Source organism: Nyctibius grandis, chromosome 11, assembly GCF_013368605.1.
Source record: "Nyctibius grandis isolate bNycGra1 chromosome 11, bNycGra1.pri, whole genome shotgun sequence".
In the NCBI taxonomy this organism is placed as follows: domain Eukaryota; kingdom Metazoa; phylum Chordata; class Aves; order Nyctibiiformes; family Nyctibiidae; genus Nyctibius; species Nyctibius grandis.
In genome coordinates, this window is record NC_090668.1 from 4,096,621 (window position 1) to 4,120,116 (window position 23,496).

At 52.8% G+C, this 23,496-nt stretch overlaps 3 non-coding genes across 3 annotated transcripts; 1 reads left to right on the top strand and 2 right to left on the bottom strand.

Annotated features, from left to right (window-relative positions):
• Window positions 1–3,301: 3,301 nt before the first annotated feature.
• Window positions 3,302–3,373, top strand: TRNAQ-CUG (transfer RNA glutamine (anticodon CUG)). Its single transcript has one exon. It is a non-coding gene; the product is annotated as a tRNA-Gln (tRNA).
• A 9,897-nt stretch (window positions 3,374–13,270) lies between these two features.
• On the bottom strand, window positions 13,271–13,342 carry TRNAQ-CUG (transfer RNA glutamine (anticodon CUG)). The gene has a single exon. It is a non-coding gene; the product is annotated as a tRNA-Gln (tRNA).
• A 6,081-nt stretch (window positions 13,343–19,423) lies between these two features.
• On the bottom strand, window positions 19,424–19,505 carry TRNAS-AGA (transfer RNA serine (anticodon AGA)). The gene has a single exon. It is a non-coding gene; the product is annotated as a tRNA-Ser (tRNA).
• Window positions 19,506–23,496: the final 3,991 nt, after the last annotated feature.

Genomic DNA, 23,496 nt, shown 5'->3' on the forward strand with positions numbered 1-23,496 from the left:
CCTCCTGAGACGACTTGCAGTCTAGCTCCTTCCATGAAGGAACAAGTCCCTGAGAGAGCTGTGTCCTCTTTCCTCTGCACCATGGTCAGAAAGTGAACTTCTTCCCCACAGGAACTGGAGCTCAGTCATTGCTCAGCTCTTGGCGCATCTCCTGTCCTTTCTCCTTCACTCTCTAGTCCCTTTCACACACACTGACTCCTTGAGAGCAGCACAGCATTCCCCCAGTGGTTGGTGTGGCAGAGCCCTCCTTGCCCATCCTCGCTGGCCCCAAGCAGGGAAGAATGAAGCACCCTTGTTGCCTCAGGAACAATCCATGTGGCAGCACTGCAGGCCAAGTGCTTGTCTTGCCATATCCTGAGGCTCTGGAGGCAATGAAGGAAGTCATGTGAAAGGTAGATGTATGCCTGGAGCCCCTTGAGATGTTGGCCTGTACAGAGCAATAATTTGCTGATGGTTCCTTTGGTTGCTCCCGTGAAGGATTGCCTTGGCCATTGTGAGACGCGTCGGCAGTGTGCTGCCCCTGTGCTGGGTGCTCCTGTTCCGTGTGGCCTGAAGTGCATGTAGGAGCTGCGGTCGCCTGTCAGCAGCCCTTGGTGGGAGCAGGGCAAGGGTGCTCCCAGGAGCCAGCTCCCTCTGCAGTAGTGCCAGGAGAGGCTGGCTGAGCTGGGCTGGCTCTGGCAGCTGCAGGGGGAGGAGTGGCAGCAGCAGCAAGAGCTGCAACGGGTCAGGATGGCCAAGCGGTCTAAGGTGCTGCATTCTGGTTGCAGTCTCTCTGGGTGATGTGTGCTCGAGTCCCACTCCTGACAGGCCCCTCCCTCTTGGTGGCCTCCTTCATGGCTTCTCTCTCTTGGCCTCCTTCCCTCTCTTAGTTGGAGGCTCCTTGCTCCTCTGGGTGCTCTGCTCAGCCTGCTGACCAGGTCTTGCTGCATGTCCCGCCTCCTGTAGAAGGAGAAATGGCCATAGCCATGCAGCCACCAGTAGCATGTATGTAGACCTAGAAGACAAACATGGAGGGAGAGCCCCTAGGGAATCCCACTTTTCCACTCTCCCTTACAAAACTCACATTGTGCATGCTTCTCGCCTGAAATGCGGCTCTTTGGACATTCTTCAAACATTCACCCACAAAATCCTCTCTCCCTCATTGCACTTTACCCTCCAACAACCCTTCTGGATTGAAGGCATTTCAGAGATTCACAGAGTGCATCGTCCTGCTTCAAGCAGGCTCACACCACCTGATCGGTGCTTTAGCCTTTTGCGTCATCAGATACCTCAAGGACAGACATTTCACAGCCTCTCTGGACCCCTGTTCCCATGCTTAGGCACCCTCGGGGTGATCATTTTTGTTTGTGTAACCAGTCACAAACTGCCTGTTCAATTTCTGACCATGGCTCATCCTCTGACCATTGCAGTGGTCTCCTTGTAGGGCTCCTATTAGATCCCTGCTAAGCATTTTCTCCTCCTAGGTAAGCAAGCCTTGGGACCTCAGCCTCTCCTCAGAAGGCCAGAGCCCCCAGCCCCTGACTATCCCAGGGATTCTCCGCTGCAGTTGCTCCGGTTTATCATCACATTTCCTTGGTTCCCCACATAGTCCTTCTTCCCCTTTTTTGGAGATGGGGCAAGTTTTCCCACTCCGTAGTCATGAGGGCACTACCTTGCCTTCTGCTCCCAAGGCTGGAGAGCCCCTGAGATGTGTCATTCCCTCTTTCGGGCCCAGTGGCGCATTCTACAGGTGCCACTCCAGGATGTGGCATCGACCAGCAGGACTTCAACCCACAAAGTTTCCCTGAAATGGTAGTTTCTCACCAGCAAACATGGACAGCAACAGTGGGAAGAGGGGCAGGTGGGAGTAAAGGCCCATGAGTAAGAGGCCAACAGGGACATTGCAGCCTCTGAGTCATTACTCTCCAACAAGTTACATGAGCACTGGTGGCATTTTTCAGAAGCATGAACCGCAGGAGATGTCTTCCTGCACACACAGGAAGAGGAAGAGGAGACATGCACAAGGTGGTATCAAAGCATGCCAGAGCTTGTTGTGATTGAGGGAAAAGCTGAAGGAGCTAGGTGTGTTCATCCTGGAGAAGAGAAGGTGAGGGGGCTTCCACTGTGTGAAGGTGGCTCTTCGGCTTGCAAAGATGTTGGGAGTGCAGGACGCAGGATTGGCCTGGCCTCCTGTGTGAGCCAGCCTGGCCTGAGCTGCAGCTCCCAGGTGCTGGGGAGCTCTGGGATATCTCTGGCTGCCCACTGAAGCCTGTAAGGGGGTCAGAAAGTGTCCTCCCTGCAGTGTCCCACAGGGAGGAGCAGCATGGGACGCTACAGTGGAAGGAACATTTGCCATGACTTTGGAGAAGCAAACGGGCTGGGGACCATGGCAGCCCCAGCAGGCAGTGCTGCCAGGAAGGAAACCAAGGAAAAAATGCCCTGAGCAAGGAAGCTGCCTGCACTGGCCCCCACAGCCCCCTGGCCCAGAATCCTTTCTCCCCACATGGTGGGTGAGACTAGCAGACCCCCAGTAACACCGTCCAATGCTTGGCAAACTGCTGTCTCAGTCCCAGAAGGGACATCCTTCCTCTTGCGGCAGTACGATATCTGCATGGGAAAGGGCTGTCCCTTTCCCTGTGCACCATCCCCTGCAGGGGGGGCCCTCCACCTCTTTACAAGAGCTTCAGAGATTGGGCCGTGCTCTTGCTGCTCCCACACACTGCTTCCACCCTGCTCGGTCCTGCAGATCCCAAGGATGCATGAGGAAAGCCCTCAGCAATGCTGCTTCTCTGGGACATGCTTTCAGAGTTGTGACTCTGTAGAGATGTAACCCTTCTCCTGTGACTAGGTGTTTCTCATGCCCTCTCTGGATGTAACCTAAGGGCTGCTTAGTATGAGCTGCAAGGTGAGAAACAGGAGAGGCAATAACTTGAAGAGCCGATTGATAGGCTGTCCAACATGGGGGTGAAGGGAGGCAGCAGCAGAGTGTAAGCATCAAACCACTGATTGTTGGGCCATGAATGTACTGTGTGAGGTGTAACGTTGAAGAGGTTCTACTGGAAACTTCATGACCAGGTCTAATGATGGGAAATGGAGATTCTCACGGGTTCCTAGCCTGGGTCTTGTGAGAGAGGGCATGCCAGGCTTGTGCCAAGAGCTCTGCCACTCCCTTGAAAGGCCCTGTGAGTAGAGAGTGCCCAGTGGCCCTGCAGGAAGGCTGCACTTGTTGATGGCCAGGGAGATGGAGAGACTGCCAGGGCTCAAGGGGGAGCATATTACTCATTGGGGGCAGCCACAGGGGAAAGACAGCATGTGCCCAGCAGGTCCCATGGTGTAATGGTGAGCACTCTGGACTCTGAATCCAGTGATCTGAGTTCAAATCTCAGTGGGACCTCAACCTTTTTGGCTCCCTCAGGCCTTTTCTCAGCATGCTTTCACCTTAAAAGCCTTCCTGTTGGGTCAATTGTCTAGTGCACTCCCATATTCCTTCTTTCCAGTGCTCCCAGCCCTGGGAATGACATCAGTGCCCCTTCTCCTGCCCTGTGCCCACCACACCTCTGCAGCTTTCCTGAGCACTGGCCCCTGTCCCCTCTCTGCTCCCTTGTGCTTGATGGCTGCTCCTGGCTGAGGGGATCCAGCAGTGGCTCACCAAATCACACAACAGCTAAGGTGGAGATCATGCAGTCCAGGCCTGCCTCAGAGCAGGGTCAAGTAGAGGAGGCTGATGGAGACTCTACAACTCTCCCTGGGCAACTTTTTCCCATGGTTCACCACCCTCGCAGTAAAACAGGGTTACCGTGTGTGGCATTACTGGTATTTCCACCTCTGTCCACTGCTTCTTGCTCTCTCCATTTCTCTGAGGCTTTTCTGTCTCTCTTTTGCCTGCTTGTTGATTTTTGTTGCTCTGGTATTAGTTCAGGAGCTCCACCCACACCTGGCAGTGCCCCTTGCTTGGGGTTATTTGCTGTCTTGAGAGAGGGCAGGATCTCCCTCTTCCGTGCAGAGCAGGTGTCTAACTGAGGGAGGAGGAGAACAAACGAACACGAGTCTCCAGCGATGCTGCACAAAGTCTTTAATGAGAAGGAGCAAACTTAGGGGCACAGAAAAGAGACCAAGAAACACATCTGCAGGGTTCAGGGAGGCTCAGAGAATGGCCCATTTCCCAAGGACAAGCTCCACACAAAGCGCTTGCCTTTTCCCATTCTGCTCTCCCTGGTGGCAATCCCAGCCCACCCAGAGCAGTCCCTAACTCCAGCACCCTCCCCCCATCAGCAGGAGGTTCAGCAAAGCAGAAGAGAACGAGCCCTTTCTCAAGGAGCTCAGAGCAAAGCAGAGCCAGAGGAGGCACAGCGAGGCCTGCCGTGCAGCGAGGAGCAGCGGGCACAGGTCCCTCCTGCCAGGTGGGAAGAGGACACCCAGCTCATCTGCAAGCCTTGGCTACACTCCTGCTGCAGAGTAACTGTCTTCCTTCCAGCTCCGAAGGCGATGATCCACTGGCTTCAGCAGTTCAGATTGCAGCGGGGGGTAGGCAGACACAGCCCTGACCCGCCCAGACCAAAGGAGCCCCCAGAAGAGATGGGAACCCCCCCGGTGCTGAGGGAGCTGCCAACAGCAGCTGACAGAGAGGATCCCACGGCTGTGCTCTGAGGGAAAGAGGTGAGGATGGGGCCTGGCAGGGTCACCACCACCGGGGAGGCCTCGATGAACACCGTTGAGTCAGCGCAGCGGGCGTTGCAGGGCTCACTGCAGCTGCTTGCAAGTGGGGTTGGGCCACAGGGGCCACACGGGCGTGGGGGACAGGGTCTGAAGCAAGACATGTCTCAGTGAGGGAGGCAAACCTGAAACACAGAGCAGAGACAAAACACAGACCCCGAGATAAGTCTATCATGCTTTTCCTCAGCTCTTTCTGCAGGTACATTTTGCTGCCCTCCATCTCCATTTCTAGCTCCATGTCCAGAAAGGGCCTGCAGCTGATCTTGCTCACATGCCCAAGAGGCGTGACATGTCACCTTCAGGCTAGACTGAATGACCAGGAGCAAAGATGTGCCTAACTGGCTGCTGCGTCCATCAGGAGATCCTCCTGCATTTCCTGGTGCAGTAGCACGGATGAAGATCGATGCAATGATCCCAGCACAAACAGGCTGGGTTGAACAAGGTGTCTCAGAAATCACCTCTTAAAAATACACACTGTGCCTACAACTCCCATGGCCCTCACCGTGCCCTCCAAATTACATGGCACATGAAGGCAGACCCACGTTTGGGATAGGACCCAGCACAGGGGATTTAAAGCATCTATGGAAAGACTGATCATACCCTATGTCCAGAACAAACATGGGGTACTGGATACCCTTGGCCATTTTGTTAGAGACCATCTGCCTAAGGCAGAAATGCTGGTGGGCAGACCTCCCTGCAGCTCAGCCCCATTGATCCTCTTCTGCTTGAAAGAACACCCCTCTTCCTAGCTTTTCCCAGCCACCTCCACAAAAAGGGAAAGAGGTGACAGCCCTTGAACAGGTCTATTACAGGACCAAGCTGAGGTGCCCAAGTGTCAACCTGAGTAGCCACCAGGACAGCAGTTCAGGCAAACACAGAGAAGGATGGAGCGGACTCAGGCTTACCTCGTTCCTCGAGGAAAGGGAGGCAAGAGAGGAGGATGCAGAGCCTGGAGCAGCGCAGGCTTTTATGCTGTGTCTTAGAGCCCTGTGGGGCCACAAACATTCCTTGCTCATGAAGCATCTGAACACCTTGTAGTTGCCTCTTACTGAGGCCTCACTGGTGATTAAGCCCTTGCCGCTTTCATCAGAAATGTTGTACTCCCTTTTCATAACCTTGATCATCATAACGATTCATCTGTGTCTCACCTTCATGAGGCAAATTAACTCCAAGGTCTCAGGCTAACTGTGCAGGATTTTTAGATGGGTTTGTGTTATATGGATTGCCTTTGTCACTTTGCCCTCTTCATGGTGAGCTTTTCCACAAATCATAGTGAAATTCAGCCGTGAAGGACACCTCGAGGCACCTCTCAAGTGCTTTCAGTGCAGGTACTCAGCCTATACCTGAGAGACATTTCTCTGCACGGGTCATCGTAGACATGCAGGAGACTATGTGATTTCAGGCAGAAGGTCAAGAACGCACATCCCATATGCGAGAAGAGACGCACCTGTCCAGGGATGTGTCAAAGCTGAACGGCAAGGATAGACCATTGTGGGCTTGAGGGAAGCCCCTGGCGGGCAGGAGTGATGGCCAAGAGGACATCGCTTATGCACATCAGGCTCTACCACAGCCTGGTTTTGTGATGAAAGAGATGCCTGTGTTCTTCCCTGAAACACGTAGATTGACGTGTTTTGCTCAGCAAGGGCATTCCAGAGGCCAGAGGCCTGGATGGCCTGCTTCTCAGGGCAGGGAGCCAAAAGCTCATGGCCCTTTTTCCTGGGTCAGGGATGGAGTGGCCCATTCCATGCATTTCAGACTACAAAGGGACATCACATCAGTCTCCCACAGCATCTGGGAGTCATTGCGATGTGGAAGAGCTGGGAAAAACCCTGAACTCCTAGCGAACATGAGTCAGCCTGCTCTGGAATTCAGTGGACATAGTGCCCTGGTCTCAGGTGTGCCAGGGATACCAGAGCTCATAGCCCCAAAGTGCTGCTTTCCTCAAGGGCATTTCCTCAGCTTTTATCACCATTCCTGAATCACCTGGTCCTTCTCTGCAACCTCGTGCCACTGCTGCCTTCCAAGGCATTGCCTTTTGGTGGCTGCTCAAGGGCCCATGAGACTCAGTGCTCCCCAGAATAATGTGGGATGGATGGTACTTCTGGAGGTTTTCTGGGTTTTTCTCTCCCACTCAGCACAGAACAAGTTTTCCAGTTACATCAGAAGGCTCCCGTTGACTTCTAAACACTGCCACTGTTGGAGAGGTCACTGTCTCTTGAGCAGCTCTTCCAGGACTACACCAAGCCCACTGATACTTCTTTTCCCACAAGGACAGCTGGTATTTCCCTTGTTGCACCTTGTGATTGCTGCCTCTTGCCCTTTTGCAGTGCACCTCTCAGGAGAGTCTGGCTCCATCCTTCCCATCACGTCCTGTAGCTGGTGGGAGGCAGCATCCCCTCCTCCCCACCTTGCCTCCTCTCCACCAGGCTCCACAAACACAGTGCCCTCGGCTTAAGGCCTGGTCCCCACCATAGCAGCCAGGGGCTCTCACAGATGAGCCACCCAGGCCCACAAGTGGGCTCATGCAGATCAAAACTAGAACTTGGTGGGTTTTGAAAGTGGGATGGGATCATGGAATCACAGAATTCTTTTGTTTGGAAAGTGTGGTCACTTGTGCCTGAATACGTGGTAGGACACAAGGAGGCACATGGCTTGGATGCTGATTGCAAGGTCACTGGTATCTGAGAAGCAGATGGGCCAGTGAGAGGAAAGTTCCAGGCAAGTGAAAAACTGCAGTCTCCCAACAGTACAGGAGGTTGTCTAAGGATGGTGTGAGACCCTCTGGATAGGTGCACTGCACAAGGGCAAGATCAACACTAACAAGATGCAACCAGGGAAATACCATAGAAGCAGCAGTTGTTTCAGGAATGGTGCTAAACCATATACGAAAATCGTAGAATCAGAGAATGGTTTGGGTTGGAACAGACATTAAAGAGCATCTAATTCCAACCCCACTGCCATGGGCAGGGACATCTTCCACTAGACCAGGTTGCTCAAAGCCCCATGCGACCTGGCCTTGAACACTGCCAGGGAGGGGGCAGTCACAGCTTCTCTGGGCAACCTGGGCCAGTGTCTCACCACCCTCACAGGAAAGAATTTCTTCCTGATATCTAATGTAATTCTACCCTCTTTCAGTTTAAAACCATTACCTGTCGTCCTGTCACTACATGCTCTTGTAAAATGTCCCTCTCCAGCTTTCTTGTAGGCCCCCTTCAGGTACTGGAAGGCTGCTATAAGGTTTCCCTGGAGCCTTCTCTTCTGCAGAAGAGAAGAAAGCAGCACGTTGAGAGCAATGAGGCTATGAGCTCTGGTATCCCTGGCACACCTGAGACCAGGGCACAGTGTCCACTGAAGTGCACAGCATGGTGACTCCTATTTGCCTGGAGCTCAGGGTTTTCCCAGCTCTTCCACATCACAATGACTCCCAGATGCTGTGGGAGACTGATGTGATGTCCCTTTGTAGTCTGAAATGCATGGAATGGGCCACTCCATCCCTGACCCAGGAAAAAGGGCCATGGGCTTTTGGCTCCCTGCCCTGTGCCTCTCCTCAAAAGCAGGTCATCCAGGCCTTTGGCCTCTGGGTTACCCTTGCTGAGCAAAACAGGTCAATTTGTGTGCGTGTTTCTTTCAGGGAAGGATGCAGGCATCTCTTTGATCACCCTCCTACGCCTTGATTTCATTGTTTCCAACACGTTCTCCACTTCGCAAGCTGAGACCAGACCCCTGACTGGAAGAAGCGTGATGGCCTGGTCAAATCATCAAGGGATATGGCCCAGGAGATCCCATGAAGAAATCACTTGAGAGACACCTGACTGACCCTCTGATCTGCTCTTTCTCGTTATGAATCTGCCTTTGTTCCCTGGGTTCGGGGGCAGAAAAAACAGGCTGTGGCAGAGCCAGATATGCATAAGAAAGGTCCTCGTGGCCCTCACTCCTGCTTGCAATGGGCCTCCCTCCAGCCCACAACAATCCTTCTTTGCCTTTGAGCTTTGCCACATCCCTATGATGATATGAATCTCTTCTCCCGTATGGGATTGTGCAGTCTTGACCTTCTGCCTGAACTTACCCACAGTCTCCTCTGTGTCTATGATGACCAAATGGAGAAATATCTCTTAGGGTTACCTTGCGTTCCTGCACTGAAAGCGCTTCAGAGCTAACTCGAGATGTCCCTCATCGCTGAATTTCACCATGACTCGTGGCCATGCTCACCATGAAGCAGGGAACCTGACAAAGGCAATCCATATGATACAAACCCACTTAAAATCTTCCTCCACACTAGCCTGAGACCTGCGAGCTAACTGGCCTTATGAATCTGGGATACGGATGAATCGTTTCAATGTTAGGAAGCATCACACACGCCAGGCCCTGATCCTGATAGGGGACTTCAACCACTCACGCACCTGCTGGCAAAGTAGCACAGACACCTACAAGCAGTCCAGGAAACTGCTGGAATGCTTGAGGACAACTTCGTAGTACTGGGGAGGGAGAGCCCGACCAGAGGAGAGGCATTGCTGGACCTGTTGTTTACTACTGCAGAAGAACTTATCGGAGACATAAGATTGGAGGAAGCCTAGGCTGCAGCCATCATGCCCTGGTGGAATGCTCAATGTTGAGGGGTACGGGATGGTTAAAAAGTACAGGCAGGACCCTAGAGCTCAGAAAGGCTGTTTAGGGGGCTAGTGTGTGGGACCCCTTGGGAAACTGCCCTCAAATTTGAAAAGTCGTGGCAACTGGTGAAATTCCCAGTGATTTGAAAAGGGGAAACATACCCCCATTTCTGAAAAAGGATAAAAGGAAGTCTCGGGCAACTGCAGGATGGTCAGTCTCACCTCTGCGCCCAACAAGATCATGGAGCAGGTCCTCCTTGAAACTATCTAAGACACATAGAAAACAGAGAGGTGATTGACCACGGCCATCATGGCTTCAGAGAGGACAAATCGTGCCTGATAAATTTAGTGGCCTTCTACAACGGGATTACAACATTGGTGGATAAGGGAAGAGAGACTGACAGACTGACATAATCTACTTGTGCAAAGTACTTGATCCTGTCCCGCACAACATCCTGGTCTCTCAAATGAAGAGGCATGGATTTGATGGGTGGGATCACTCAGTGGATAAGGAATTGGCTGGATGGTCGCACTCAAAGAGTTGCGGTCAATGGCTCGATGTGTGGGTGGCGACCAGAGACCAGTGGTGTCCCTCAGGAGTCCGTATTGGGACCAGTATAATTTAACATCTTTGTCGGGACATGGGTAGTGGGATTGAGCGCATGCTCAGCAAGTTTGCAGATGACACCAAGCTGAGTGGTGTGGTTGATACTGTAGAGGGAAGGGATGCCATCCAGAGGGACCCTAACAGGCTAGAGAGATGGGCCCATGCAAACCTCATGAAGTTTAACAGGGCAAGTTCAAGTTGCTGCACCTCGGTCAGGGCAATCTCAAAAATGGGCACAGGCTAGGCCATGAGTGGATTGAGAGCAGCCCTGCAGAGAACGACGTGTGGGTATTGGTAGATGAAACACTGAATATGAGCTGGCAAAGCACACTCGTAGCCCAGAAAGCCAATCGTATTCTGGGTTGCGTCAAAAGAAGTGTGGCTAGCAGGTCAGGGGAGGTGATTCTGCCCCTCTACTCCACTCTCGTGACACCCCACCTGGAGTACTGTGTTCAGCTCCAGGGCACCCAGCATAAGACAGACACGGACATGCTCGAGCAGGTGCCAGAGGTGAGCCAGAAACATGATCAGGGGGCTGGAGCACCTCTCCTATGAGGGCAGGTGGAGAAGTTGGGGTTGTTTAGCATAGAGAAGAGAAGGATCCTGAGAAAAATGAGGAGGGACTCGTTATCAGGGAGTGTAGTGATAAGATGAGGCTTAATGGATCAAAGCAAAAGAGGGTAGATTTAGTTTAGATCGCAGGAAGAAATTCTTCCCTAAGAGGGTCGTGAGACACTGGAACTGGACATCCAGAGAACTTGTGGATGCTCCCTCCCTGGACATGTTCAAGGCCAGGTCGGATGGGCCTTTCAGCAACCTGGTCTAGTGGAAGGTACCACTGCCCGTAGCAAAGGGGTTGGAAATTCTGATCTTTAAGGTCCCTTCCAGCCCACAATTATTCTATGTTTCATTCCGTGTTTCTTGGTGGTATGAAGTGGGAGCAAAACATTTCAGATGAAAGCGGCATGGGCTTAATTACCAGTGAGGCCTCGAAAAATGGCAGCTACTAGGTATTTAGATGCTTCACGAGCAAGGAATGTTTGTGGCCCTGCAGGGCTCTGCGACACAGCATAAAAGCCTGCGCTGCTCCAGGCTCTGCATCTTCCTCTCTTGCCTCCCTTTCCTCGAGGAACGAGGTAAGCCTGAGTCTGCTCCATCCTTCTCTGTGTTTCCCTGAGCTGCTATCCTGGTGTCTACTCAGGTTGATACTTGGGCACCTCAGCTTGGCCCTGCAATGGAACTATTCAAGGGCTGTCACCTCTTTCACATTTCATGGAGGGGGCTGGGAAGATTTGGGATGGTTTCTTTCAAGCAGAAGAGGATCAATGGGGCTGAGCTGCAGGGAGGTCTGCCCACCAGCATTTCTGCCTTAGGCAGATGGTCTCTAACAAAATGGCCAAGGGCATCCAGCGCCTTCTTCAATGCAGCAGTGTTTGTTCTGGACATGGGGTATGATCAGTCTTTCCATAGGTGCTTTATATCCACTGTGCTGGGTCCTATCCAAAAAGTGGGTCTGCCTTCCCAGACCATGCAACTCAGAGGGCACGATGAGGGTTGTGGGAGCTGTAGGCACAGTGTGTGTTCTTAAGAGGAGATTTCCGAGAAACCTTGTTCAACCCAGCCTGTTTGTGCTGAGATAATTCCACCAGTCTTCATCCGTGCTACTGCACCAGGAAATGCAGGAGGATCTCCTGGTGGACTCAGCAGCCAGTTAGGCACATCTTTGCTCCTAGTCATTCAGTCTAGCCTGAAGGTGACATGTCACGCCTGTTGGGCATGTGAGCAAGATCAGCTGCAGGCCCTTTCTGGACATGGAGCTAGAAATGGAGACGGAGGGCAGCAAAGTGTATCTGCAGAGAGATCTGAGGAAAAGCAAGATAGACTTATCTCGGGGTCTGTGTTTTGTCTCTGCTCTGTGTTTCAGCTTTGCCTCCCTCACCAAGAGATGTCTTGCTTCAGACCCTGTCCCCCACGCCCGTGTGGCCCCTGTGGCCCAACCCCACTTGCAAGCAGCTGCAGTGAGCCCTGCAATGCCCGCTGCGCTGACTCAACGGTGTTCATCGAGGCCTCCCCGGTGGTGGTGACCCTGCCAGGCCCCATCCTCACCTCTTTCCCTCAGAGCACAGCAGTGGGATCCTCTCTGTCAGCTGCTGTTGGCAGCTCCCTCAGCACCGGGGGGGTTCCCATCTCTTCTGGGGGCTCCTTTGGTCTGGGCGGGTCAGGGCTGTGCCTGCCTACCCCCCGCTGCAATCTGAACTGCTGAAGCCAGTGGTCATCCCCTTCGGAGCTGGAAGGAAGACAGTTACTCTGCAGCAGGAGTGTGACCACGGCTTCCACATGGGCTGGGTGTCCTCATCCCACCTGGCAGGAGGGACCTGTGCCCGCTGCTCCTCACTGGACGGCAGGCCTCGCTGTGCTTCCTCTGGCTCTGCTTTGCTCTGAGCTCCTTGAGAAAGGGCTCGTTCTCTTCTGCTTTGCTGAACCTCCTGCTGATGGGGGGAGGGTGCTGGAGTTAGGGACTGCTCTGGGTGGGCTGGGATTGCCACCAGGGAGAGCAGAATGGGAAAAGGCAAGCGCTTTGTGTGGAGCTTGTCCTTGGGAAATGGGCCATTCTCTGAGCCTCCCTGAACCCTGCAGATGTGTTTCTTGGTCTCTTTTCTGTGCCCCTAAGTTTGCTCCTTCTCATTAAAGACTTTGTGCAGCATCGCTGGAGACTCGTGTTCGTTTGTTCTCCTCCTCCCTCAGTTAGACACCTGCTCTGCACTGAAGAGGGAGATCCTGCCCTCTCTCATGACAGCAAATAACCCCAAGCAAGGGGCACTGCCAGGTGTGGGTGGAGCTCCTGAACTAATACCAGAGCAACAAAAATCAACAAGCAGGCAAAAGAGAGACAGAAAAGCCTCAGAGAACTGGAGAGAGCAAGAAGCAATGGACAGAGGTGGAGATACCAGTAATGCCACACACGGTAACCCTGTTTTACTGCGAGGGTGGTGAACCATGGGAAAAAGTTGCCCAGGGAGAGTTGTAGAGTCTCCATCAGCCTCCTCTACTTGACCCTGCTCTGAGGCAGGCCTGGACTGCATGATCTCCACCTTAGCTGTTGTGTGATTTGGTGAGCCACTGCTGAATCCCCTCAGTCAGGAGCAGCCATCAAGCACAAGGGAGCAGAGAGGGGACAGGGGCCAGTGCTCAGGAAAGCTGCAGAGGTGTGGGCACAGGGCAGGAGAAGGGGCACTGATGTCATTCCCAGGGCTGGGAGCACTGGAAAGGAAGGAAGATGGGAGTGCACTAAACAATTGACCCAACAGGAAGGCTTTTAAGGTGAAAGCATGCTGAGAAAAGGCCTGAGGGAGGCAAAAGGTTGAGGTCCCACTGAGATTTGAACTCAGATCGCTGGATTCAGAGTCCAGAGTGCTTACCATTACACCATGGGACCTGCTGGGCACATGCTGTCTTTCCCCTGTGGCCGCCCCCAATGAGTAATATGCTCCCCATTGAGCCCTGGTAGTCTCTCCATCTCCCTGGCCATCAACAAGTGCAGCCTTCCTGCAGGACCACTGGGCACTCTCTACTCACAGGGCCTTTCAAGGGAGTGGCAGAGCACTTCGCACAAGCCTGGCATGCCCTCTCTTACAAGACCCAGACTAGGAACCCGTGAGAATCTCCATTTCCCATCATTAGACCTGGTCATGAAGTTTCCAGTAGAACCTCTTCAGCATTACACCTCACACAGTACATTCATGGCCCAACAATCAGTGGTTTGATGCTTACACTCTGCTGCTGCCTCCCTTCACCCCCATGTTGGACAGCCTATCAATCGGCCTCTTCAAGTTATTGCCTCTCTTGTTTCTCACCTTGCAGCTCATACTAAGCAGCCATTAACCAGATGTGCTTACTCTTGATTGCAGTCCTAGTCGAGCTCCTGACCTTGCCAAAGGAGGGCAGGGGGTGACGTTCAACAGAGGGAAGAGCTGGCAGGAGCACCCAAAGCAGCCTGTTGTGGGTTGCACAAGCTGCTCTGCCTTCCTCTGCTGGGACAGTCCTGGATGACTTCAAACCCTGGTCCTTTCTTCCAGGACACGCTGTCCCCTTCTGCCCCAAAGTGGCCTCTCCCTCAGTGAGAACGCCATTTTCTCTCCTGAGGCTGTTGCAAACTCAGGTACATTTCACTGTGAGCCTGAGGGAACTTTCCCTCATGCCCTGACACCACCACACTGCCTGCCAAAAAAGGGTCCATGCATACAGCGGAGAAAGCTGCACTGGTGCTATGCTCCTTGTGCCAAGGTTTGAGTCTGTGTGTTGAGAGCAGGGCTCTTCCTCCCAGCTGTCAGACAGGGGGAAACACATGTGGGGACACTCTACCAGACCTCAAACTTAGTGCAGGACACTGAGGACACAACCTCCTGGTAGCTTTGGACTGCCCAAAGCACTGGGATGGCATCCAGTACTTCTGAACCCATAAGACAGACCATGCTGCCATGCCCAAGCCAAGATATCAAATGGCAGGTTACATCCAGAGTGGGCGTGAGAAACACCTAGTCACAGGAGAAGGGTTACATCTCTACAGAGTCACAACTCTGAAAGCATGTCCCAGAGAAGCAGCATTGCTGAGGGCTTTCCTCACGCATCCTTGGGATCTGCAGGACCGAGCAGGGTGGAAGCAGTGTGTGGGAGCAGCAAGAGCACGGCCCAATCTCTGAAGCTCTTGTAAAGAGGTGGAGGGACTCCCCTGCAGGGGATGGTGCACAGGGAAAGGGACAGCCCTTTCCCATGCAGATATCGTACTGCCGCAAGAGGAAGGATGTCCCTTCTGGGACTGAGACAGCAGTTTGCCAAGCAATGGACGGTGTTACTGGGGGTCTGCTAGTCTCACCCACCACGTGGGGAGAAAGGATTCTGGGCCAGGGGACTGTGGGGGCCAGTGCAGGCAGCTTCCTTGCTCAGGGCATTTTCTCCTTGATTTCCTTCCTGGCAGCACTGCCTGCTGGGGCTGCCATGGTCCCCAGACCGTTTGCTTCCCCAAAGTCATGGCAAATGTTCCTTCCACTGTAGCGTCCCATGCTGCTCCTTCCTGTGGGACACTGCAGGGAGGACACTTTCTGACCCCCTTACAGGCTTCAGTGGGCAGCCAGAGATATCCCAGAGCTCCCCAGCACCTGGGAGCTGTAGCTCAGGCCAGGCTGGCTCACACAGAAGGCCAGGCCAATCCTGCGTCCTGCACTCCCAACATCTTTGCAAGCCGAAGAGCCACCTTCACACAGTGGAAGCCCCCTCACCTTCTCTTCTCCAGGATGATCACACCTAGCTCCTTCAGCTTTTCCCTCAATCACAACAAGCTCTGGCATGCTTTGATACCACCTTGTGCATGTCTCCTCTTCCTCTTCCTGTGTGTGCAGGAAGACATCTCCTGTGGCTCATGCTTCTGAAAAATGCCACCAGTGCTCGTGTAACTTGTTGGAGAGTAATGACTCAGAGGCTGCAATGTCCCTGTTGGCCTCTTACTCATGGGCCTTTACTCCCACCTGCCCCTCTTCCCACTGTTGCTGTCCATGTTTGCTGGTGAGAAACTACCATTTCAGGGAAACTTTGTGGGTTGAAGTCCTGCTGGTCGATGCCACATCCTGGAGTGGCACCTGTAGAATGCGCCACTGGGCCCGAAAGTGGGAATGACACATCTCAGGGGCTCTCCAGCCTTGGGAGCAGAAGGCAAGGTAGTGCCCTCATGACTACGGAGTGGGAAGAGTTGCCTCATCTCCAAAAAAGGGGAAGAAGGACTATGTGGGGAACCAAGGAAATGTGATGATAAACCAGAGCAACTGCAGCGGAGAATCCCTGGGATAGTCAGGGGCTGGGGGCTCTGGCCTCCTGAGGAGAGGCTGAGGTGCCAAGGCTTGCTTACCTAGGAGGAGAAAATGCTTAGCAGGGATCTAATAGGAGCCCTACAAGGAGACCACTGCAATGGTCAGAGGATGAGCCATGGTCAGAAATTGAACAGGCAGTTTGTGACTGGTTACACAAACAAAAATGATCACCCCGAGGGTGCCTAAGCATGGGAACAGGGGTCTAGAGAGGCTGTGAAATGTCTGTCCTTGAGGTATTTGATGATGCAAAAGGCTAAAGCACCGATCAGGTGGTGTGAGCCTGCTTGAAGCAGGACGATGCACTCTGTGAGTCCCTGAAATGCCTTCAATCCAGAGGGGTTGTTGGAGGGTAAAGTGCAATGAGGGAGAGAGGATTTTGTGGGTGAATGTTTGAAGAATGTCCAAAGAGCCGCATTTCAGGCGAGAAGCATGCACAATGTGAGTTTTGTAAGGGAGAGTGGAAAAGTGGGATTCCCTAGGGGCTCTCCCTCCTTGTTTGTCTTCTAGGTCTACATACATGCTACTGGTGGCTGCATGGCTATGGCCATTTCTCCTTCTACGGGAGGTTGGACATGGAGCAAGACCTGGTCAGCAGGCTGAGCAGAGCACCCAGAGGAGCAAGGAGCCTCCACCTAAGAGAGGGAAGGAGGCCAAGAGAGAGAAGCCATGAAGGAGGCCACCAAGAGGGAGGGGCCTGTCAGGAGTGGGACTCGAGCACACATCTCCCAGAGAGACTGAAACCGGAATGCAGCACCTTAGACCGCTTGGCCATCCTGACCCGTTGCAGCTCTTGCTGCTGCTGCCACTCCTCCCCCTGCAGCTGCCAGAGCCAGCCCAGCTCAGCCAGCCTCTCCTGGCACTACTGCAGAGGGAGCTGGCTCCTGGGAGCACCCTTGCCCTGCTCCCACCAAGGGCTGCTGACAGGCGACCGCAGCTCCTACATGCACTTCAGGCCACACGGAACAGGAGCACCCAGCACAGGGGCAGCACACTGCCGACGCGTCTCACAATGGCCAAGGCAATCCTTCACGTGAACAACCAAAGGAACCATCAGCAAATTATTGCTCTGTACAGGCCAACATCTCAAGGCCAACATCTCAAGGGGCTCCAGGCATACATCTACCTTTCACATGACTTCCTTCATTGCCTCCAGAGCCTCAGGATATGGCAAGACAAGCACTTGGCCTGCAGTGCTGCCACATGGATGGTTCCTGAGGCAACAAGGGTGCTTCATTCTTCCCTGCTTGGGGTCAGTGAGGATGGGCAAGGAGGGCTCTGCCACACCAACCCCTGGGGGAATGCTGTGCTGCTCTCAAGGAGTCAGTGTGTGTGAAAGGGACTAGAGAGTGAAGGAGAAAGGACAGGAGACGCACCAAGAGCTGAGCAATGACTGAGCTCCAGTTCCTGTGGGGAAGAGGTTCACTTTCTGACCACGGTGCACAGGAAAGAGGACACAGCTCTCTCAGGAACTTGTTCCTTCATGGAACGAGCTAGACTGCAAGTCGTCTCAGGAGGTTACTATTCCAAATGCCTGCTGAAAGCAGGGCTAGCCCCAGAGCTAAAGCAGGCTGCTCAGTGCCTAAAGCCCCGTTGAAACTTGAGCGTGATGCCCAGGCATGGAGAATCCCTAAGTCCTCTGGGCACCTGCTCCGACACTCCCTGGGAATCTCTGAATGGTCCAAAGGAGCTCCTCCAGCCTGCTGTTGCCTACTGGGCAAGGCATTGTGGAGCCAGGCTGAAGAAAAGTTTGTCTGCGTTGGCCAGGAATCGAAGCCAGACCAACTGCTTGGAAGGCAACTATGCTCACCACTATACCACCAACACTCCTGGATGCACTGCTGCCTTCTGCTCCTCCAGCCCAGAGCCTGGCCTCCATCTTACTTGTTCACATCCTAATCTCTTCTGCCTCCTGCCCTTCCCCTCATAATTTGCCTGTCTCCTGCTCCTCCATTTCACAGACTAGCTGGCCTCCTCCTTCCAGCCCCCTGCACACATGCGACCTCAAGCTGCTGGGATGGGTGTGTGCTTCTCCGGGTGTGAGAAGTTGGCTAGGGAAAGTCAAGTTGCTAGGTGCTTCTCTGGGTGTGAAATGGCACTGCCAGCACTCACGCCTCCTTCCCTTCCTCTACCTGGTGCCCTTGCCCAGGCAGCAAAATTGTCTCCCTGGAAAACTCAGTGGCAGTGACCTGGGGTGGGAAGTGCTACGGCCTTGCCTTGCCCTTCTCGCCACATCTCCTGCCCATAACCCTGTGTGGGGCCTTTCTCTCTGACCACCCCAGATGGCTCTGCAGGAGCTGAAGGAAACCCCTGAGTGAGAGGCCAGCCTTGCTGCTTTGCAGAGCAGAGGGGAGTTGCTCTCCAGCGAGCTCATGAGGGCTGCAACCCTGCCCAGAAATCCAGCTCCCTGGGGGCTATGGGACAGTGCCCTGCATGAAAGTCAGTTCTTTGCGGGCTGAGGAGAGAGACAATGACACATAGCCTAAAATTACCAAGGGAAATAATTCTCCTATTTTAGCTGAGCACATAGTGGTGCCCCAGCCCGATGCATGGAGGACCCCGCTATAGAGCAAGGCGGGGTTTATACATATTTACAATACAGTTATGTCAACCAAAGGAACTGCTCATGTTAAGGGGTGGGCTAATCAGATTTTTCTCTCCCAAAATCACTATATCCCAGGCAGGTGTTGTGGACATATGCTCCGTGGGGTGTTATTCTTCATTGTTCTGAACCAGGAGGGGGTTTATACTAGATTCTGGTCAATTGCTGTTCTGACCGTGGTTATATGCCTGGGGTTTCTTGAAAGACAAAACTGCTGTTGTTTTATCATCTCCATGGGGTGTTCTCAGCCACAGAGAAACAGCTTAGGTTGGGTCTTCAGGTCATGCTGAGCCTGAGGTAAAAGGTCTTAGTGCTAGGCAGTGTTCTTCCCTCTAAGCAAGTTGCATAGCTGTTAGTGCCTCCACATTCACTCTGGTTGTGCGGGCCTTCCCATGCCCATGCTGTGCTGTGCTCCCCCACAGCTCCTGCCTTGTCCTCCCTCCTGGCACAGCCCTGCCCTTGCTGCTCCCTGGCAGCTGAGGGTTGCCCCTACCACCATGCATGTTGCCAGGGAACTTGAGAAAACCCCAACCCCTCTTTTCCATGCCTTAAGCGGTGCCTATCCTGCCCAACACTTCTGGGGGTGGAGGTGGCTCCCAGTCACCACAGGGCAGGGCCAGACCAGCTGCACTGAGTGGTGCCCTGTCTTAAATGCTGCAAGGCATCCCAGGAAGTCTCTGGGCAGGCTGAACTCTTCCCTCCAAGAGGGTCTTCCCTCCACTTGCCTGCTGCTCCACACCAGTCTGTCTTCATGACATCTAAACTGAGGGGCACTTTGTGAGTGCTGCCAAGATCTCTGATCCATGAGGTGTCTTGGCTCCTTTGTTAGCAAGAAGAACATGTTGTGCAGGCTGTCTTTGGAGATGAGCTGCTGTAGTTCCAGGTGTAGGGAAGACAGCTGGTGTGGCTGTGCTGCTTGGGATGTGAGTTGAGATCAGGCTCTTAATTTCTGTTCAAGAACCAACAACAGTGAATGTCTTTTTGGGAATCAGGTACAATAGGAGTCCCATGGCTGCGGCATGGTCAAATGCAGGCAGCCCAAAAGGGGACTGCGCCCCGTAGTTGGCAGGATTCGAACCTGCGCGGGGAAACCCCAATGGATTTCTAGTCCATCGCCTTCACCACTCGGCCACAACTACCTGCTCCAGCCCTCTCTGCCCTGATGATCACACGCCCTGTGCAATGACACCCGGATCCCTGGGAGTTTCAGGGCGATGCTCCACTCGAAGATCTGCAGCTGCGACCGCCACTGAGCATGACAGGCACCTGGTGCCAGCCTTCCAGAGGCCTTGAGTGGTGTAAGCCCAGGGGCTGCAGCTGCAGGTCCCAGCGCCTTGTCCTCAGCCAGACATCTGGGATATCCTGTCACAGGGAGGATGATTTCACTCCGCAGCTGGCATCTCTGCTGCTTCCAGGGAAGAAGGGAAGGCAGCTGTGTGGACACAACCAGAGACGGTCGTTATTGTGGGGTAGGATATTAGACCTCACTATTCTTCTCAAATTTATCTGAGGGGGACTCCAAGCCTGCTGTGAGCAGTAGGGTGGGGATATTCCTGCAGGGAAGATGGTGACCTCCCAGAAGCACCTCCTGCCTCTTGAGGAAGTAGGCTGGTGTCAACTCTTGAACAAAGACCATGACTGCCGTGCAGGTTGTTGGTGTGTAGGGGGAATGCTTTGTAAGATTGAGAGAAAGGACTGAGAAAACACAAGGTGGAGTCTGGCTGAGGAAAAGTGTGGAGGGTCAAAGCGAGAAGAAATGGGAGGTGTGGATGACTTAGAGGGAGACAGGAGAGAGCTTGTTTTGGTGGAATAGGTACATCCAGATCATTTTGCCAGCACTGGCAACCACTGTCCGATGCATGAGCATGGAGCAAGATATTAAATGATGCACAAAACCAACTGGAAGATCAGGAAGCCCACCAGTTGGGATCCCTTGCTAGGAACTGGGGAATTGAGAAAGCAATTGGAAAAGAGGCAGCAATTTGCAGTCTCTGGAGATGGCTCCTTTCCAGTATGAGGGCAAGTTGCCCATTCAAGGAAGATCTTTTGAACTCCCCAGGAAAGTGGACTACCACAGACAAAGGCATCCAGTACCTGAGAGAATTAGCAGTGCTGGAAGTTATCTACAGTGATCTAGACAATGATGAGATCTCCAAAGAACCAGAGGATGTCCTATGCACATGGGCCTCATGGAGGAACGGGATTCCAAGTGCCCCAGCATCATATTCTAACAGCTTGGCAAGAATGTATTGCCCAGATATCGATACACCAGCTGTGGAGAGTGTCTTCTTGGCTCTAAAACTTTGAAGAAAATCTCTGTCCCTTCTCATCCCTATGGGCCAGCGCCTTGGCTGTCAGGGGCACCCCAAGAAGTCGGTCCCCTCCTGCCCCGGTCAGAGGGAAAGGGACCCCCAGGCACATGCCACGTGGTGCACTCTGGTTCTTCTGCGTGACCAGAAGGAGGACATGAGGGAGTGGGATGGTGAACCCACCTTTAAGTTGGAAGCCTGTGTATGCAAACTGAGAGGGAAGACAGCTGTTAAGAAGGGGCGACCCAAGAAGTCTGTCAGCTTAGTTGCTGTAGAGACACAAGGCGACAATCAGCAACCTTCCAGAGACAGAAGGACTGAAATCACCTCCTTTGATCCTGGTGAGGGGATTTCTGGTCTGGCACTGAAAGGGTCCGACAGTGAATACTCTGACCTGGAACAGGAATAGAGGGTCCCTGCTTTCAGCCAGGAGGAGGAAAGGGATGACCAGATATACTGGACTGTGAGGATTCGATGGCCTGGCACATCAGACCCACAGAAATATACGGCTTTGGTAGACACTGGTGCACAGTGTACACTGGTGCCATCAGGGTATAGGGGAACAGAACCCATCCGGATCTCTGGAGTGACAGGGGGATACCAAGAATTGTCTGTATTATAGGCTGAGGTGAGCTTAACAGGGGAGAAGTGGGAAAAGCACCCCATTGTGACTGGCCCAGAGGCCCCTTGATCCTTGCCATAGACTACTCAGAAGAGGGTAGTTCAAGGACACAAAAGGGCACTGATGGGCTTTTGGTGTAGCCACTGTGAACACCGAGAAGATCAAATAGTTATCTACCCTGCCTGGCCTCTCAGAAGATCCCTTCTTTGTGGCATTGCTGTGAGTTGAAGAGCTGGTGCCAGTTGTTACCTAGATGGTGCACCGATGGCAATATTGCAAGAACCAAGACTCCCTGGCTCCTATCCATGAGCTGATGCATCAACTGGAGAGCCAAGGAGTGATGAGGAAGACTCACTCGCCTTTTAATAGTCCCGTATGGCCAGTGCAAAAGTCTGATGGAGGGTGGAGGTTAACAGTAGACTATCGTGGCCTGAATGAAGTCATGCCACCACTGACTGCTGCTATACCAGACAGGTTAGAGCTCCAGGGGTGGAAGTACAGCCCTACAATTTGTCATAGACTAATCCAAACTGTACTAAAAAAAGGTGGTGCCTCTGAACACCTACAGTACATCGATGACATCATTGTGTGGGGCAACAAGGCAGAAGAAGTGTTTGAGAAGGGAAAAAGAGTAATTCAGATTCTTCTGAAAGCTGATTTCATCATAAAAAGAAGCAAGGTTAAGGGACCTGCACAGGAGATTCCATTCTTGGGAATAAAATGGAAGGATGGACACTATCATGTCCCTACAGATGTGATTAACAAGATAGCAACTATGTCTCCACCAGACAACAAGAGGGAAACACAAGCTTTCCCAGGCCTTGTGGGATTCTGGAGAATGCATATTCCAGGTTATAGTCAGCTTGTGAGCCCTCTTTATTGAGTAACCCAAAAGAAGAACGATTTTGAGTGAGGCCTTAAGCAGCAACAAGCCTTTGAGCAGATCAAACAGGAGACAGCTCATGTGGCAGCTCTTCGGACTGGCCAGACAGGACCAGCTGTGCAAAATGTACTCTACATTGCAACTGGGGAGCATGGTCTCATCTGGAGTCTCTGGCAGAAAACATCAGGAGAAACTCGAAGTTGACCATTAGGGTTTTGGAGTCGGGGGTATTGAGGACCAGAAGCCCACTACATCTTGACTGAAGAAGAGATACTAGCAGCATATGAGGGTGTTCAAGCCACTTCAGAAGTTGTTGGTACAGAAGCATATCTCCTCTTGGCATCACAATTGCCCGTGCTATACCAGATGTTCAAAGGAAACAACCCCTCTACACATCACACAAACAGTGCTACATGAAGTAAGTGGATAGTGCTGATCACGCAATGAGCTTGACTGGGGAAACCCATCAGCCCAGCAATCTTGGAAGAGATCATGGACTGGCCAGAAGACAGAGATTTTGGAGCATTACCTGAGGAGGTGGCTCATGACCAAGAGGCACCACCACATAATGAGTTATCAGAAGATGAAAGGCATTATGCTTTGTTTACTGATGGATCCTATTGTGTTGTAGGAAACTATCGGAAGTGGCAAGCTGCTGTGTGGAGTCACACACAATAAGTCGTTGAAGCCACTGAAGGAGAAGGTCAGGGAAGTCAGTTTGCAGAAGTGAAAGCCATCAAGCTAGCTTGCTGAACGAGAAAAGTGTCCAGTACTCTATACTGACTTCTGGATGGTGGCTAATGTCCTGTGAGGGTAGCTACAGCAGTGGAAGAAGACCAATTGGCAGCACAGGGGTAAACCCATCTGAGATGCTGCATCATGGCAGGACATCACTGCCTGGGTAGAAAATATCGCTCTAAAGGTACGTCATGTAGATGCTACCTCCAATCTTGACCTCTCCAATAAGTTCTTCGACACTAGTAAACAGCGGCCTGGTTTTGTGATCAAAGAGATGCCTGCATCCTTCCCTGAAAGAGAGACCCACATCCAAATTCATCTGTTTTGCTCATCAAGTTCATCCCAGAGGCCTGGACGGCCTGCTTTTGAGAAGAGGCGCAGAGCGAGGAGCCAAAACCTCACGGCTCTTTTTCCTGTGTCAGGGATGGGGTGGCCCATCCCATGCATTTCAAATTACAAAGGGACATCAGGTCAGTCTCCCAGAGCACCTGGGAGTCATCGCGATGTGGAAAAGTTGGGAAAACCCTGAACTCCTGGAAAACATGAGTCACCCTGCTCTGGAATTCAGTAGACACGGT